Source organism: Protopterus annectens, chromosome 4.part0, assembly GCF_019279795.1.
Source record: "Protopterus annectens isolate FY-2018-M chromosome 4.part0, PAN1.0, whole genome shotgun sequence".
NCBI lineage: Eukaryota > Metazoa > Chordata > Ceratodontiformes > Protopteridae > Protopterus > Protopterus annectens.
Window position 1 is genome coordinate 1,308,502,410 of NC_056733.1, and position 21,193 is coordinate 1,308,523,602.

The following is a 21,193-nucleotide window of genomic DNA, read 5'->3' on the forward strand; positions in this document are numbered from 1 at the left end:
GACCCAATGTTATTTCCAAAAATCTTTTTACCAAACAACACATCTGAACAGACACAGTAAAGGTGGTAGGGTTATTTATACAAAAAAGAAATTCAAAGGAATTATGACACAAATAAATATTTAAATAAACTACTTTTACATAAGATGGCCATGCCTTTCAGCCATTCCGAATTCTTATCTAATTTGGTATGGTTGAGAGGCATGGCCCTCTTATGTAAAAGTAGTTTATTTAAAGATTTATTTGTGTCTGAATTCCTTTGAATTTCTTTTTTGTATAAAGTGAGTGGTGATCAAGTTTTTAAAAGATGTATTTGTGTTTCATTTAGTGCAGTTATATTTGTAGGTTAGGGAGGATAATGACTGCAAATGTAAATGCATTGTTTACATTTATGGTCATTAGGTTCTGGTTTTCATCACTAATGAAATTGCATAACATTTTCCCCGGGATTCATGAAGCTTGCACCAGGTGCAGGCGTAGCGTCGGCGTTCTAACACCAAAGATGGCCACCGAGCGATTCAGGTACGAGCTGTTTCCACGTGCACTACCCGCGTACGCTACGCCCGCACAACTCCTGAGCCTTGTATGCTAATTACCCCATGTGCAGCAGTGTAGCATACAAATGCATAGTGTAAGCATGCAGAAATGTAAACCGTAGAAAACGGTTTACATTTTTGCAAACATAAAATCGGAGCCATGACAGCCGACCAAACACATGTATTATATTGTTAATATATGTCAATGGCTAAATATATAGCCATTGGTATAAAAAAAATGTACAAAATATAAAATTAACATTTAATATATATAGTTGCACTATCGCGACGTGGAAGCGCAGGGCAGTGGTGTGCAAAGGGGATCGTAAAGAATATATAAAAATATAGAATAAAACTGCAATGAAACACATATCACGATTTACCCATAATAGTCAATGGCAGGCATGCTACACCATACTCATGGCGCAAAGGTTGCTAAGGGGCAGTGACAGTGTTATGCACAGTAGCTAGGAATTAGTAGGCAATGCCATGCAAATGAGAGGAGTAATAGTGAATCGCAGATTCCCCACTGTGTAAGGATGCATCTCATAGCGTAGCATTATAACACCGAGGTGAACCCTTAAGATAAAGATGACATAAAGAGAGGAGTGTGTTGCCATTGCTGTAAGCACATTGGAGCATTGCTAAACCGGTCTGCTCCTAGCTAGGCAAAGCTGCAGGATAAGAGTGTGTCAAATTGCCCATAGCTATGCTTAGCTGAGAGTACACAAGGTAACCGAGTATGTATGTGAACAAAGATGAAAATGCGCGTAAACCCAGTAAACAGATATGCGCAGCGCGCACTGCATCTGAAACAGGAAGGATATAGGAAAGAAATAAGGAAATGCTGCAGCAGTGAAATTAGAGTACAAATGACTTAACACCTAGGAACCTACAGTGGGCCATTGACAACAGCTAACAAGGCTGCAAGCAGCTACTTGCAGAACAGGGAAGGGGAGGGGCTGTAGTGCAAAGAAAACAGCAAAGTGTCAAAGCAGAACAAAGGTGATATGCAGTATATCAGCTATAAGGCACATTTCGCCATGACTGGGTAGGGAAAGTACAAAACAAGAAAGACGGCAGGTGGATGCATGCCTGATAATGGGAGGGGATCCAGGTCTAAATGTGAATTAAAGGGCAACAGATTAATCAATGCAGGCAAGTAGATCTCCACAGTAAAGGACCCACACTCGTAGTACTCATTGCAAAACCCATAATTAAGACATGCAGCAGCTGAAATAGCTCATACACACCGACTTACATCAGCAGCATCCATAGCACAATACTATAATGTGTGAAAGCACCTCACACACATTTGTGTATTCCCATACACTCTGCACCAGTGATGTATACAAATGGGGAACTTTTATTATGTACATGTTAGGGGCTGCCATAGCTTTGATCCACCAGCATGTGTTGGAGACTGAAGGTGGTGTGGAGGATGATGCACACGGCCACTGCAGGTACCAGAGGAGGAGGAGAGTGTTCAGACCCAGGGTAACCTATCAGGGGCTTCATGATCTGGAGATAGTAGAGCATTACAGGATGGACAGAGACATCCTACAGCAACTTGGGGAGCTATGCCGACCATGCCTCAGGGCCAGAACAAACAGAGGGGAACCCATCTCAGTGGATACGAAGGTATGTGTAAGCCTGAGAATACTAGCTACAGGTACCTTTCAAAGGCCAACTGGGGATAGCATGGGTATCTCACAGGCATCAGCATCCAGGGTCCTACACCAGTTCCTGGATACCATGTTACCACATGCCAATGATCACATATACTTCCACTGAATGCAGGAGAAGTTGGCCAGCAATATGCGTCTCTTCCACTGTGTGGCAGAATACCCAGAGGTACTGGGTGCAATAGACTGCATGCACAAACACATCAAGTCACCACCCGGTGAGCAGGGTAGGTGCTACACAAACTGCAAGGGATACCTCTCCATCAACTGCCAGGTCATGTGCAATGCCCAGGGCATTATCATGGATGTGTGTGCTGGCAGCCCTGGAAGCTATCATGACTCCCACATTTGCATGCCTCACAGCTGTATCAGTTATTTGCCAGGGGGGACATCACAAATGGCCACCTGGTGGGAGATGCTGGCTATGCACTGGAACCGTGGATGATGACTCCCAACAGAAATGTACACACACCCATGCAGGAAAGCCATAATGAGGCACATGCACAAACCAGAATAATCATAGAGCATGTGGTTGGGATGCTGAAATCACAGTTCCATTGCTTGGACATATCTGGTGGAGCCTTGCAGTACTCTCCAGGCACATGTGCCCACATCTTCATAGTGTGTGCCATGCTACACAATATGGTACTGTTGAAACAGCTGCAGCAGGGACAGAATGGTGAAGGCCCTCACAGCCCACCACCATTGCCAAGGGCCCCACAAGCACAGAGGTACTCAAACCACAAACACCCTGAGACAGCCCCAGTAGGCAGACGGAGGCGTGCCCTGTATGCCCATGCCTTGGTAAAGAGGGAACGTATAGCACACACACTGACAGTGTAGGCACCTAGGGACTGACACCTTTCTCCACCTGCACATACAGTAAAAATGGATGGCACACACACAAGATGACCTTAAATTGTCATGTATAGGCAGTCTACTGTGTGCATCCAACATAGGCAGCTCTCAACTATCGCACACACAACAGCCATTGGCACAAGGTAAGTCAACACCTGAACAGTAAATTAAGCTATCGGCATATGCAGATACTGTATGTATAGATTCATAGGCAGGTACTTGGTCAACTGCCAGAGGCCATTCATAAGGCCAGTCACAATGTATCAGCTTTTGCCACCCATTGATTCATTAACCATCCCTCTGTGGAGCAGAGCCAATGGCGGGATCCCAGGGGTGCAGCTAATGTTCCCCATCCACCCTTCAAGGTTTATCTTGCAGAGTGTTAGTGAGGGGCTCTGTATAATGTAGTTAGGGATGTTGTTCCAAAGTATGGGGAGTGTCTGTGACAGGAAGCTGTCCCTCCAGCATCTTCCGGTTATTGTTGTGGCAAGACCAGCTCACTACAGTGTGTGGCTCACTGTGACATGGATTCCCATAGGTGGAGCGCATATCCATCAAGCCTGAGTTCGACATGGCTGTGTTGGCCAGTGGAGATCATCTCTGGGTAAATGAGATGCCACTGAGTAAACCAGGAGTTTATTCAGTCCAGCTGCATAGGCCATATGTTGGAGGCCAGTATTCCCCTTGGTGAGGTGCATTTGTGGACTCCCCAGCTGTTGGACATGTCCTCTGAGGTACATCCCACATGGGTTATTATACCCTATGATGGGACTGATGAATGATGAGTAAAGGGGCACTATAACCCCAGTATGTCTAGATGGGAATCCTTTAGTAATCAGATGGCCTACATAGAAAGATGTCCTAACTACTGTGGAGATATGATTTTTCAAATGGGAGATCACAATCTACCTTAGTCCCCGGATACCCCATTACCTCATCTATATTAAAGTGGCTGCCGCTCATGTGTTAATATGTGAGTGGAAATTCCACAATGGAATGACCATGCAGTTAGTGGCACTTGGCTGGACGCTGTGTCATTGGCACCCTGTGACATTCTCTGTGAGGCCCTTTGAGGGATGTCCGTGTCAGCTGGACTATCAATTATGGCTCCCAGTTTGCAGTCATTGCCAAACATGGTCTGCTGTAGTTCACCTGTGTTTGCCTGTACATCTGAGATGTATATGCCAAACAGTAGGGCTCCCAGGACTGACTCCTGTGGGACACCAGTCATGACTGTTCAAGAGTTGGACCTGGAGACCGCTAGTCGTACCATGTGGGTTCTGTGTGTAAGCCCATTGGCAACCCAACCTGTGATGTATGAGTGAATGTACAGGCTGGTGTGTTTATCAATAATACCTGAGTGGGGTATGGTGTAAAAAGCCTTGGTGAGGTCCAGGTAGTATGTGTGAACCACCTTCCCTGTCATCTAACGTCGTGGTGACTGTATGTAAGATGTCAAACGGGTTCAGTAGGCATGAATTGCACTCAACCAAGCTGACCTGGGTTAGGTCACGTGTTCGATGGTTACCAATGTCATTGTTAATGAGTGCCATGAGGATGTGAACCATACCATTGCAGACCAGGCTAGTCAGGCTTATGGGGTGGTAGTTACCATGGTCAGTTGTGATGTCACCTTGATGGAATGGAATAACCGTTGCCACACACCATTGTATGGGCATGTAGCCTGTGGAGAGGCTGAGGTAGGAACGCTTAATTAGGTGGGGGGCAGGTTGTCTTGTACAGTTTGCAAGATGCAGTCTGGGTCAACATCTGCCTCCACTGGCACTGTATTCTGCTGTTAAAAAGGGCCATTTCCACCTGTGTGTCTCTGATAGTTGGGATACTGTACCTTTTGGGTAGTGTTGTGGGCTCTTAAGGGGGTGAAGTATGCACCCAATGCATCTGCAAGGATGTTGACGATATCAGTAGGGTCAGCATATTTTGTGCTATATTTCACCGGCACAGTGCAAATCTGTTTCACCACATAGATCCTTGACATAACCAAAGAAGGCTTTGTGGTTATCTTTCGAATCCTTGCGTATTCTCCTGCTGCTGCCAGCCTTGGATGATGTCATGAGGGACCTACGTATTATACTAATAGTGGTCACGGATGTCTGCCCTTCGTGAGATTTGCTGTGTGTCTGGAACACTGTCCTACTTCTGTAGTATAGCCTGTTTATTGCAGAAGTCCACCAGACCGGTGTCCTTGTCTAGGAAGAGTGAGTCTTGGCTTACCAGTGATGGCACGATCCATGCATCCGTGTAGGTGCTTATAGACTGCATTTGAAAATCTGTTTGTATCTTGAACAGTGTTTCCCCTTAGCGTTGGGGCTGTGAAACACCCCACTTCTGTCACTAGTAGTGTAAATTTAGCTGTAGGAAAGGTATACCCTGTGGTATCCATGGGTGGGGGAGATGATGGGTTGTGGAAACAGTGAATAAGTCATGGTCAGCTCTAATGAGTGACTGGTTAACCTCTGCTGTGGTGCACCTGTTGCCCATGTTGGTGATGACCACATCTAGTAGTTTTCACCCCACATTAGGGAGGCAACCACCTGATACAGGGCATATGAGGTGATACATTCCAGGAAGCGCTGGTCCTGGAAGTGAGTACCGGAGTACGTTTCCCAGTTAATGGTATGATAGTTGACATAGACCAATGCCAGGGTGTGCGTTAGGACTGTAGTGTTCTCCACTGTCTCCAGGTAGTTGGAGTGGAGGTCCTGGGTCATGGAGGGTGATCCGTAGCAAGCCACATTCCACATTGCAGTTGCGACTGATGTTAGCTGCACATGGATGATCACAGAGGTATCATGCTGCCCCACTAACCTGGAGGTGTAGGTATCCCTGATGAATATGGATACAGCCCCTCCATGTCTGTCAGTTCATGTTCTGTGGCTGAAATGTGTGGTATGGGTTGTAGTCTGGTAGTGCTGATGTGCTATTAGGAGCCTTAAGACAGATTTCAGTTAATGCACGGATGTTGATGTTGTCCATCCTGAGGAGTGCTGTGAGTGCATGCATGTTGTCATCACAACCCCTGGTGTTGAGTAGCATAATCCTAATTGAATCTGTTATTACACTGTTTACAGAGCTGGTATTCACCTTTGAGACTCTCCTAAATAAGGCACCATGGGGGCACCAATAGCCTTGGCCAGTATTTGAAAGCATAAGGCTGACACATAGGCCAGTATGGTATCACTGCATGCATGTTCCCCATCTGTGTTTGTTTTTCATCTCCCCTGTAGATAACCTACTGGTAAGCAATAGAAAGCCTTAAACTTATACAAGTCTTCTAGCTTCCATGATAGGCTTTTGGAGAGACCAAGTATCAGTGTTCTGTATGTTCTTGCTGTACTCAACTGTTTCCTGACTACATGGTGAGTTCACACTGTATATTGTGATCTGAAGGTCTGTTTATTCACATATTATGGCTGTGATGGCCTGCACATTAAAGGTTCACAGATAGCCTACTACCTATCTGCCCAAGGGCAATTAGAAGCATAGCAACATTGTGTTGGCCTTCCCCGCACCATTGATGAAGTAACTGAGCCTCTGTCAAGCATAGCCAATGAAGCAATTCCAGGCAGAGTTGCTGGAAGCTGTTGAAGACTGGGGTTGTGGAGATAGGGGCACTTAGTTTTCTAAAGAGGGCATGTTAATGTGGCAATTCAACACCATTCAATTTCCTCAACAGGTCTTGCAGCTATCAAACTGGACAAGCTCCCCCACCCCCTGGCTGTATGGTTCTGGGACACATGATCCCAGGGGTGTATAGTCTGTTACCCATTCACACAACAGGGTTTCCCTTGAAGTGTGTCAGTGAGGGGCTATCCCTAATGTAGTTAGGAATGTAATGTATTGTCTCACAGTACATTTGTTATATGTTGTTATTTCAAGAGTACATGAAGCTCAGTGAGTTTGGGGGCTCCCGCCCTTTGCTTAGCCTAGCCTACACATAGAAATCATCTAAATAGGAAATAGGTGGAAGCAACGTTAATGTCAACAGTGTAATGGTTACAGCATCTGCATAGTATCTGTGCATTTGAGGTTACAATTCCGATAAAGGCAGGGATGTTTATCATGTGCAAAGGTATACCTTAACCACAGCTTGCATATATAGGTAGTAATCGTCTGTATAATAAACATTCGAATCACCCATATAAACCCATGTGTGCAGGAGAGTACAGTCAACAGAGAATGTAATGTTATGTCAGTACATAGTGAGATATTACGTCACTGACATGTATATATCTGGAGTAGTTAGCGCATGTGGCCATGTTTGTGTGCACAGGTTATACGTTACAAAGTTTGTTTAACTGTGTTTAACCGCTGCTATAATGACACATAAACACTTTTAAACATGCTTACAACTGCTTAAATGAGCCTTATTCTGCAGTAACAAACATTTGTAAAGCATCACAAGTGTTGAACCCTGGACCATGCACACTATAGTCATGGGCTGTACCACTAAGCCATCTGAGGTGTACACATATTTTATGGTCTTGAGACTACACCTTATACCATATGCATTTCACTGTAATGATCACAAATGGGACAGTGACCTTGTGTACATATGTACAGTACATTGTAATGTACTGTAGTTTGTGAACCAACACATTCCAGTCTACACATGTATTACTGTTACAAACTAATACAAAATATATATTTATATATATATATATATATATATATATATATATATATATATATATAGATATATATGTGTGTGTGTGTGTGTGTGTCAGTGATGTCTGCACACACATATATATCTATATCTATCTATATATATATATATATATATATATATATATATATATTTATTATACAGTTACATCAATAGCCGTATATAAACATCTATGAACACACTTCATGACACAGAAGCACTCCAAAGGAACTGGAGTGTACACAAAACACATGCAGCACTGGTATTATAACAATTAATATTAACCTAATTCACCATAGAAGGGGTGGTTGTGTATGAGAAGATTGGGGTGGGGGAGGAATGATGGGTAATGCAATCATGCATCAAGGAGGGCCTGGGTCGGATGTCCAATAATTGAACTGAAAGGGCATACATGGAGTATGGGGATTATATAAAAAGGACACAAGGCAAGAACCTTACTCATTCATAATACACCCTGTCATGTCACATTGCAACACCTACTTTCCCAAACATATGAACATTAACATGTATCAGACATATGTACACCAACTGACTGTCACATTTGTTTTCAGTAGTGAGGAATGTCTGTAGTACAATGTATATTCTAAACATTATAACATTCATACATATCTCAAATGCCTTAGTGGTAAAGTCAGTGACTGTGATGTTCATGGTCCCGGGTTCAAATCCTGCAAAGGCTGTTAGGTTATTTTGAGGGCCAGAATAAGGGCTTTTGGATGCAGGTAGATTAAAGCACTCTTAAGCAGTTGTAAGCGGGTTACCATGTGTTTGCGTGATGGTAAGCAGAGCTGAAACACGGTAAACGGAGAATCGCTTCACATGTTAGACCTTTGCTTAACGTCACGCAGACCATGGGCAAACCTGCTCACAACCGCGTAAATGTGCGTTATTCACACTTTCCCTACCAGTGCCTACTCTGAGAGGTAAAATAAAAACACCTTCCAGGAGTAGAACCCACAACCATGTACTTCATCCTCAGAGTAACCCAACACTAAGCTACCTGGAGTGTACCTATCCCAGTTGTATATGCAGACAAGTTAAAACACAAAAGGGAGAACTGTGTTGAAATAGGACAACACACCATGTACCCAATTAAAGGTGTATGCTTATATATATATATATATATATATATATATATATATATATATATAGAGAGAGAGAGAGAGAGAGACATGTCAGTATATACAGGTCTACATATATATAGATAGGTTAAAAACATCTACACATCTGTGGAGGTACAGATAAACATATGCAATAATGTATAAATATATATATATATATATATATATATATATATATATATATATATATATACACACACACACACACACACATAGATACATGTCTGTAGACAGCATCCAAAGTGGTCATATCTGAGTATAACATGGACCATATCAATCACACATTACACCCACCCCCCCCAAACAATATGAACATAACAAATGAAGAGTATATGCCAATAGACTATTACAAATATTTTCTATGGACATAGTCACCAACACAACTGCAATGACTGCAATTATCCATGCTAGAATTACACAGACAGCTTTCATTTTGCAAATCTTTATTACATTCTGATGTATTGCCAAAAGGATTCAAGGACTAACAGTACCTGCATGCTATACAGGAAGCATTTAATAGTGCCTTAATGAATCATCCTGCAATTACCATAGTATTAGTCCGCTAAGGGATAGGTGTTCACATAGGGAAAGAACACCCACACACATATAGACATTGTATAAAAGGTGTTCCTACACACCTGCATGTGCTATGTACACCCATCAACATCTACCCCACAACCAAAATAATTACATCAATACATACTGTCATACCATAACCAATTATGCAACTACTGTACAACATCTGCTGAAACCTTAGCATATCTGGACACAGATACACTAACATGGTCCTGTGTGAAATAGTTGCCATTATACAATTGAACAGCTGCTGATGTAACAGGGTTTGCATGAAATAATCCCGTTTCAGAGGGTTAAAAGGTTTGTACACCAGGAAGTTTTACCGAGTACTGATTATTAGCACAGTATGATACACAGTAACACCAAACTAAATATGTTTGGTAAGCACACTGCAAACCTCCTAACATTATGTGCATAGCTATTCAGCCTTGAGCTGGTCAAACAACCTGGCCAGACTGAAACATATGCAGAAGTATTAGGTACAGACAAACCCTGCACAAGTAGCAATGTTCAGAAATATAACAGCAGTACTCACATTTAGGCCAACTCCTCTAGGCACTACGCACAATATATTACTGTTCGTCTTCATACCGGTGTTGCAATAGATTAAAAACAAAGCTTCCACTCTGTCTTCCTCACAAGTATGGCAAAGGGACAATGCCCAAGTGGAGTACTCAATTATACTCCACTGTAGCCATGGTATTGGTTAAGGCAGTAGCAGCGCAGCTGATGTGCATGTAATTAGCTACTTAGGAACACCAATTGTTCATCGGGATAGCACATGTTACTGATCTGTAACTATAAAGGGTTGCCTTGTCAACACATTCAAACCATCTGTATCTACCTGTAGAACAGTACAAAACACTGAAAGAAGAACCGAAAATGAGTATTACACTAGTTAATAACACCTCCGATTACAAAGACGGTATGTATAACATGTAGTACGTCTGTGTATGTAGTACCTGTACTGTAAGAATTACAGTGTAATCAATGCATATAGTGGAAATGTGGAAATAGCTATCTTGTAACAATGTATTGTTGAGCAGTAGTAATGCTTGTAGTATTCTATGTGTGAACTGTTGTAGGTCACACCGCACACTCCACATACACCACAAGGGATGATATGGGCTTGGCTTCAGCCACTGTCAGTGTCAGGATTGGTCCAAGTATGTGCTATAACAGGGGATAGTATATGTCGATATACTGTAACAGTCGACATATGTATGGGTGTATAAGTAAGATGAACATGTTAAAGGTGGGCTTACCGTACAAATATGGTGTGCATTGTGGGATATTATGCCAATATTGTATTCATCAAGGATACCTACACCTCCAGGTTAGTGGCACAGCATGATACCTCTGAGATCATCCACGTGCAACTAACATTGGGCAAATCTGCAATGCAAATTGTGGCCTGCTACAGATCACCCTCCATGACCCAGGACTACCACTCCACCTTTCTGGAGACACTGGAAAACATGAAGGTCCTACCAAACACCCTGATATTAGGCAATTTCAATTACCCTACCATTCACTGTGAAAACTACTCAAGTACAAATTCTCAGGCCCAGTGCTTCCTGGAATTCATCAACTCAAACACCCTGGATCAACTGGTAAACACCCCTACCAGAGGTGAAAACATATTAGATCTGGTCATCACCAACATGGGCGACAGGTGTTCCACACCGGAGGTCAACCGGTCACTGGTTAGATCAGACCATAAACTAATAACTCTGGATATCCACACCCCACCACCACCCCCAACTAAGGAAACCACAGTAAAACACTTTTCTAAAGAAAACTTCACCTTACTTAAGACAGAGGTGGTAAGTTTCACAGCCCCCACTCTAAAGGATAATGCTGCCCAAGATGCAGAAACCTTTACAAATGCACTCAGAGCACCTACAAGGATGCATGGATTGTGCCATCCCTAGCAAAACCAAGACTCACTCCTCTAAGAGAAGGAAACCAGTTTGGTGGACCCCTGCAATAAACAGGCGATGCAATAGAAGGAGGAAACTGGTTCAGAAAAAAAGCAAATCCCAAGAAGGAAAGACATTCCTGATCAGTATCAGTAAGAAACTGAGGTCCCTCATGAAATCATCCAAGGCTAACTTTGAAAGAAAATTAGCCAAGGATTCGAAAGATAACCACAAAGCCTTCTTTAGCTATGTTAAGAATCTAAGTGGCAACTCACAGATATGCACTGAACTAGTGCAAAATAGCACAGAATATACTGAACCAACTGATATTGCCAACATCCTGGCAGATAGATTCAGTGCAAACTTCACCCCCATCTCACCTCCAAAAAGGCCCACAACAATACCGGAAAAGTGTAATGTCCCAAAAATCACAGATGCACAGGTGAAAACAGCCCTTTCAAAAGCCAAAAACACAGTGTCAATGGGACCAGATGGTGTCCCAGGCTGTGTCTTGCACAAACTACAGAACAAACTAACCCCCCACCTAAACACGCTGTTCAACCTCAGCCTCTCCACAGGCTACGTGCCCATAGAATGGTGCACAGCAACAGTTATTCCTCTCCACAAAGGAGGGGCCACAACTGACCCTGGTAACTATCGCCCCATAAGCCTGACTAGCCTGTTCTGCAAGGCTATGGAGTGCATCATCATGGAACTCATTAACAAAGATATTAGGAACCTTCAAACACTTGACCTGACCCAGTTCGGCTTTGTTAAGGGCAGATCATGCCTACTAAACCTCGTTGACTTCATCGAGACAGTCACCAAGGCCATAGACGAGGGACAGGTGGTTCACACAACCTACTTTGACCTCGCCAAGGCTTTGACACCATTCCCCACTCGGGTATTACAGAAAACTCACCAGCCTGAACATAAACCCCTACGTCAACAGATGGGTTGCCATCTGGCTTGCAGACAGAACTCACACGGTAAGAATAGCGGGCTCCAGGTCCGACTCTAAACCAGTCATAAGTGGTGTCCCGAAAGGCTTGGTCCTGGGACCCCTACTGTTTGGCATATATGTCTCAGAAGTACAGGCGAACACAGGAGGACTATGGCTAACCAAGTTTGCCGATGACTGCAAACTGGGAGCCATAATTGACTCTCCGGCTGACACGGACATCCTCCAAAAGGGCCTTACAGAGACGGACACCTGGTGTCAAAGTCATGGCCTCAAGCTAAATGCCAAAAAATGCATAGTCATTCCATTTGGGAAAAACAAAACACCCATGAATTACCACATAGGTGGCAACCCCCTTAATACAGAAGAGGTAATAAGAGATCTGGGGACCCAGGTAGATAGTAATCTCTCCTTTGACAATCATATTGCCAAAGTAGTTAGGAAATCCTTCTATGTGGCCCATCTAATTACTAAAGGGTTCACATCTAGAAATAAAGAGGTTATAGTGCCCCTCTACTCGTCACTCATTAGACCCATCATAGAGTACAATGCCCCATTTGGGATGTACCTCATAAGACACTTCCAACAGCTGGAAAGACCACAAAAGTACCTCACCAAGAGGATTACTGGTCTCAAACATATGTCCTATGCAGCCCGACTGAAAAAATTCTGGCTGTACTCCGTGGCATATCGCTTACTCAGAGGTGATCTCTGCCTGACTTACAAAGCCATGTCCAACTCAAAATTGATGGACATGCTCCACCTAAAGAAATCCAAGTCACTGTGAGCCATGCGCTCTAGTGAGTTAAACCTTGCCACAACAATAAATAGAACATGCTGGAGGGATTGATTCCTGTCACAGAGACTCCCCATGCTTTGGAACAAAATTCCAAATTACATCAGGCAGAGCCCCTCACTAACACTCTTCAAGAGAAACCTTGACGAGTGGATGGATAACGGAAAATACATCCCTGGGATCACTTCATTGGCTCTGCTTGACAGAGGATCAGTTAATTAATCAATGGGGCGATGAAAGTCTACACACTCTGGCTAGGCTAATAAATGCCCTTGGACAGATAGCCTAGTACCTACCTATGAACCTATGAACATAATAACTGTGTAATGTACAGTATTCTAGGCAGATCTGTATTCTATTCCACATGGCAGTTCTGTTATGTTATGCAAACAGTAGTTATGTCTATTGGCAATTACAATACTCAATGACAGGATACATAGCATTAATATTCATCTGACAGGTTAGCAGCATGATAGCAAAGATAATTGGAAGAGCCAGGTAACTTCCCATGCACATAACGCATGTAATATCCACCTCTCTACTATCGTTTGCAAGCAATAACAGCTGTGCATGTGTGCATGTTATGCAAGTGTGTAGTGACCCTTGTTACAGGGCTGGGCCAAATGGCTATGTGCACACCTACATAGAGTGGATATTGAGAGTACAGACACACTGGTTGAACTACCAGGTTTGTGTAGCCCAATCTCTCATTGCCAACCTAACAGCCGCCTGCACATACTGTATGTAAGGTAGGGCAAAGCACTGGTAATGAAACAGGTTGCATATCATCTTTAACTCCAGTGTAACATCTGCAGTAGGAGTGTAAGATGTAGGAGACAGCTGCCCATGCGTAATAGTCGCATCATAGGTGATGGCTCACACTATCTGATTATATCCTGATCATGTTGATAGTGGCATCAGAGCCTATTGATACATGACTCTGTTTGGAGAGTGGGTGTCTGTGCCCAACAGAGCTCAAGGTCCTGGTGGATATGTGAGTATATACCCAGAGAAGGAAACAGACCTGTAGACACTTGCATCATCTGTAATCAACTAACAGGATGTGATGTGCTCCTCAGAGGAGGATTGCTGCTAAAGGTAGCTACAATGTTTTCGTAATAGCCAATGTTGTCACATCCATAACACAAATATTTACATGTGAGCATCACTGTCTAAAACATCTTCATAGGCAATATGTAAACTAAATACAGTACTTGGTACTTGTAGTACTGACTGCTCATGCAGGCATGTCCACTAGTCAGTTACTGGTGTTTCCTAATGTCAGCTTTGTGTATGTGGCCATCCTGGAGTAATGTAATCTATATGCCATGTACACTGCCAGACCCACCTAACACCATGCCCCACACATTGTTTGGGATGCAGCTACAGGGGTAAGCTGGAAGGCAGCCCAGTCTATAGCCATGACTGGACTGGACAGTTATGAGGTGTAGGTTAACAGATGCAACTCATCAACACAACCAACGCATACCCTTACCAGAACACAGTAAGGACACCCATACACACTACCGGATATCACACACATTCACAGACGTGTCTAAGTATCTGGACAAACAAGTGACCTCCCCAAGCAGGAAGAGACAGACACTGAAATACACAAACTGTATGACATAGTTTGCATAATTGTGCCACACCTCTGAACACGACTGGAAACATGCCCAAAAGTACTCATTTGTGAATGCAAACTCTAGCAATTTGTTACACACCGACCTATACGAGGGCATACATACTGTCAGCTGCCTGTCTGCCATGATTAGCCACATACTCATACACTCAGACCACCTTTAGAACTATACACATGGCTCTGGCATATTCCATGTTGTTGTGCAGGACCTGTGATGCAGTAGCCTGGACTGCATGGAAACACATGTAGGAACTGTCAGGTCTTGTAGCCCATGCAGGTATGTCCCAAGGGCTGGGTGGCATTCTGCCATTGGCCAGAATGATACTGCAGTACAGGGACAAAAGGATTGTATTCTACAATTGTCTAGTGTAGTGGTGCATGTCACAGGGTATCCAGTATCTGTCATCCTGGGATAACATGGTTGACAGAACATGATGCTTTGCCAGACAGAGCCTGCATCTGTCACCCCTGGAAATCTGGATACTGCCTAGGGCTCATGCTTCCCCTATAGTGCCTTCATTATGCATGGTTCAAGTGAGGGCCCACTGCTGTTACAGGGACAGCTAAGCAATAAACTGCAGGTCTCACTACACAATGATACATGTCAGAAACACTATATGGACCCACATATTTCAATTCCTAACATGGAGAACATATATGTGCAGTGGCTGAGACATGTTTCAACACTCAGGAGAGCATACCTGCATGACCATGTTATAACACATACCTCACCTCTTGCCCATTATCCTTTATTGGAACACACAGGCTGCAGGTGTGTCCATATTCCTAAAGGATATGTACACCCCCATGCTAATTGCACTTGCATAACATCAGATGCATTATGCTGAGCAACTACCTTTGTGCCAAAGTGGAATTCAAAATGCATCTTGAGACAGATCACCCACCAGGCTGTGGACTTCTCAACTGTCATAATGTGCTGTAATGGGGAAGATTAGGTCTGAGACAGAACCATAATAATGGCTACTCTCAACTATTCCATTATGAATGGGGAAGACTCCTCATGTACCAACACCTGCGCTCAATGCATGTTGGATTCCCTCGACCCCACTGACCTGGTTCAAAGTAGTCACACAAACAGGGCTAACAGTATGCTACACATAGTTAGTCTCCAATACCAATGTTATGTTTCCTAAGAGAAGAGTGGTGAGTGCTATGGCACCCATGCAGATGGACAATGCATGTGCAAATACTGAATCCTACACAAATGAACCTTAAGCAGTCACATATGTGCAGTGATTGTGCCATTGAAACAGAACCAGGAGTCAACCCAACACAAACAAGTAGGCAAACTGGTGGTACCATGCTTTAAACTGTACCACAGATGGTAGCAACTGTTGCAAGAGTGAACACACATGAATGTAGGTGATCCCTAGTCAGCCTCAGTAAGATGCAGATACACCATATGAAACCACGCAAAGCTACTGTGAAACTAATCAGCCACATATTATGAGGCCAAGCACAGAGAATTCTATAGCTGTGTCATTAATTGTAATGGCAACAACAAGACCTGCTGTGCTGCACAGCACTATGGCTTGGGAGGTACTGCACCTACAGAAATAGCACCCGTTCATCCAGATAGGATCTCGGAGAACCTAAACCCACTTCCACCCCCCCACCCCCAACAGGTACACTTAGTAATATATCCATGTACACTACAGGGCCCCTGTACTAACGACTACGCAGGTACAAGCTGCACTCTCTAAAGCCATACATACAGCTTTCATGGGACCTGTCAACATCCCAGGGTGTATCCTACACAAATATAAGAACATTCAGCTATCCACATACACACCATGTTCAATCATAGCTCCATGTCAGGCTGTGTACACACCGAATGGTGCATAGCAATAGTTATCACACCCCACAAAGGGGGAGACACCATTGATAATGGCACATAGTGCACAACTACCCTGCTGAGTTTGGTCTGTACAGCCATGAACTGTGGTCAGCGTAATTGATGTACTTGGTACAGATGTAGATAACAGTAGAGTTGATTCACACTGCATATCTTGACCTTGCCAGGTCATAGGACACCATCACATATACTGTGTTCCAGCTACACTCAGTAAACTAGGTGTATATTCCTATGTCACATGAGTGGTTGGCAACTGGACTGCTGGCAGAACCCACACTACAGAAGGTGTCTGATGAATACACGCACATCAAACCAGTGCCAGCCACAGTAATACAGGGGTCATTCCTGGTACTCCCCCTCTTTGTTATCTATACCACATTGACTAACACAGAAGGCATCAGCCTATTGATGTTTGCAAATGACTATGAACTAGGAGCAATAGTTGGCTCATTGTGTGCTGCGTTCTACATACAGAAGGGCCTTAGTGTGTCAGATGTGTGGTGTGTGATGTGTGGCCACAATCTGACAGTTACGTATTGCATTGTCATCCCCTATGTTACAAACCCTATACCCATTAACTACCACCTAGGCAGCGGTCAACATAATGGCAACTGTGTATGGGATGCAGCTGGACAGTACTCCTCTTTGATAGTTACATCACCACAAAAGACAGGTAGTCGTATGTGGCACCCCTAATCATGACATGCCATTCAGGAATATAGAGATAACTGCTCAGCCATACTCAACACCCATGTGACCCATAATAGATCACATATTTCCTTTAAGGATTATTGCCCATGTGTAGATTGCTTACACTGCCCTTCACAATCCCTAGCTGCACTATGTAGCATGCAGCCTACCCTGAATGAAGCCATGTCCAACCCAGAGGTATTGGACATGCTACACTTAACACATCCTGATCCCAAATAAACACATACATCATGGACATCCACCTTTCTAGTACAAGGATCACAACATGCCTGACAGATCCCTGTCCCATACACTTAACATACTCTTGCCATACTATGCATCCCTGTCCAGCGAAGCTGCACATTGGCCCTCTCTGTGCCATGGTGTGATGACCGCATGCCAAATATATCAGTAACCATGTGCATCAGTCCTGTGGCACTGCTTGAACTGGTCACTGAAACTTACCCATTTGTTGCCTACAGCTAAGTAACCTCTCTGCCTAGGCTCATAAATGGCCCAGGGCATATAGCCTACTAGATCACTATGTCCATACATGCTATAGTTGATATCCAACCCTGCAAATACCATCAGGCTAGCTATTGTCCCATATGTTACACATGTGCAACACAGGCATTACATGGCAGGATGCTACACAGCTGTACAGTGCCATGTAGATGTATATGGCAAAACACATACATGCTTGCAAGTCTACAGGGTCACAGGTCATGTCCCTAATGGTTATGTATGACTATATATGTGGCATATACACAGCATTAAGGTCGATTGCATTAATGTGAACACATCTAGACATGTGCTGATAGGTAAAGACACCACTACAGGCAAACAGACATGCCCACGTCAGGACAACATCCACATGGTGTATGAGCAATGTCATCACATAACACACACATATATGGCGATAACATCACATCACTAGTAGGTGTCAAATGTGTGTTACGTATACATGTCAGTGGTGTTAGTGTCATGTAGATTTACAAAGACGTATTTGTAATCTTAATAAATGTGATATACATGTATGTTCAGCTGTACTGCTGTACTTCTCTGTGAATTACTGTGACCTGTCTCCATCGTTATGTCTTCCAGGTATGCCACTTAGCAGACTGCCGACGTACAGCCACTTGAAGGATGAGGTCCTCATCCCATACCTCCTCGACAACTACATGATGCTCTTCAGCCATGTGCCACAGGATGCACAGCAGCGGGATGCCCTGTGGGAGGAACTCTGCAGGAGGGTAAATGATATTGGTGGTCACAATCATACCTATCAGCAGGTGCACAGACACTGCATTGACCTGAGAAGACAGGCAAAACAGTGTGCTAATGCAATCGCCAGGGAACAAGGTGCAACAGGTGTGGGGGCCACTCACCCAGCCTCCACTCACACGTACCGAGGAGCTACTGGCCAACCTGGGGACACCTGCAGACCTCCATCCACAAGCTTTAGCTGATATTGTGGAGGTGAGTGTCTCTCAACCACCGAGCCTGGAGTTACCTGGTAAGTCACTACTGCACATAAAGCACAACTATATATCACATAGTTACAAGTGTTACTGTTCAATATGTAATGTAACATCATATACAAGGCATGTATGCACACATGCCACATACTGTAGTCTGCTACTCTATGTATGCACAGATGTGCATACTCCATAGTACAGTGTATTGTACTGGCTTATGTGCTAACATGGACATTGCACCCTGTAGCTATCACACAGGTGTGGGTAATGATCTTACTGCTTTGACACTACTGTTTTGGTACCTCTGGCATTTTGCAGTGACAACAGCCTGTGTCAGGTGAGATTGTTATTATTTACCAGGATTGATAATGCACTGAATATGTTAATTGCATGCTATCTGCCATAACACACATACACATAATGTATGGTGGTCCTGTTAATGGACACTGGTCAGACCTGCAATGCATCACACTGTTTACCTATGTGAAACAATTGAAGACTATATGAAACACCTACACTAAACCTTCTAAACTGTCATTGTCAGATGTATGGACAACAGTGAATACAATGGTGGAGGTGTGTTCCACTGTAGGGACAGGTACTACATATCAGCATTACACATGTTGGGAATATGAACAGTACTTTACAGAGAGCATATGTTTGCACACACACTAAATGTGTTGGAGCTGGAGTATGCCCGGTCCACAGGATACACCCTTATGGAGTATACCCTTGTTATGAATGTCACACAATATCATGTGCTATCAGACATGTCCATGACATGTAGTGGGCTGACTGCAACACTGCTCAACTATCCTGCAAAGCATGTCTCACATCCCATACATACCACCATTTGCCTGCATAACCATGTCCTCAGTGGGGCATATGACATCTATGGGTGTATGTCATATGGGATATCACTGACATGTGAAATAAGATGGCCATCACAACCATTGGACTGAACATGTGTGGAGGATGGCCAGAGACATGAAGCAACACACACAGTATAAGTGATGTACATGTGTGTACACCCTGTTGTACATTGGCTCAACACAATACAAATATGGCCTTTGTATAATGGTGATTTTGCAGATGTGAAACACTAAACATCATACAGGCCTTTGCACAGCTTGTGTAAGCATAACATGAAAACACCACATAACATGTCTTGAACATCTGGAGTGTGTCACGACATGGAAGCATTCACCTATACAGTATCCAAATACATGCATGTGTTGCACAATATACACATACATACACATCAAGCCACATATACAGTGCATTCACCTTGCTGGTATCAGACATCACTGTCATGCCTGCTCCTCATGTGTGTGAGGTACACAGATGTCATGTGGGACATAGAGTACTTGTAAGTTAGCCATGTGTGGGCATAGTTGCCAGATATCAGTAATATGGTTGCAGGTGTGTAGGGGTGTCATCTGTATACCCTTCTGTGACCTTTGTCACACATTCAACATTATGGTTTATTGTGTATACACCTTGGTGACCTGGTTCACATTCCACATTAGATATGTATTGTATGTGAACATAGTCATGGCTATGAACTGTGTCAGTAGCTCACACTGTATAGCAATTGTGAAGCCACATGATGCCCTGCAATGGCTAGGCACATCAGCTCAATGTGCAGTATGTCCCTGCATATTTGTAGGGTGGATAGACAACATTGCATCAGCTGAAGTCCCATGTTAGTATAACACGTCCCTGCACTGGGACACCATTACCGTACTGTAGATTGGAAAGGACACCATTGTGTTACACATGTATGCATGTCATTTAACATGTCAGCAGAAGACATGGCATACTACATGTGATTGGCAAGGTCATACGCCACACAGCAGGCTGGTGTACTGTAAACCTGTGCTGGTCTGTGGCACCATTGCAAAGTAGGTACAGCCATGTCAAACATGTGTGTACAGCCACGTGCACAATGTCTACACTAAGCTCAGGGGTAGGCGGAATAATGTTGAACAGACATGCATTGCTTTGGGGGAGATATACAAGCTAGGGCTCAGGCAAACATAGTATGTAGTCAAAATACCCTACAGCTCATGTCCTCACACATAGGGGTGGTGGCCAACACAAAGCATCAGTGGCAGATGTACAAAGGTCAGCGATGGTCTGTTAACATGTGGTGTATGTTGCACACACCATGGCAGTGCAGTGCAATGGTGCAAAGTGCATGCATTGTGTTGCAGGTATGGGGCATAGGCTACTAACACAAATGGTGCAATACATGTATGTATACTAACCACCACTATAATTATGTAAGGTGCATGCCATCTGCTATAACACAGGGATGTAGGATAACTACTACTATAATTGCCTAAGCTGAATCTATACTTGTCT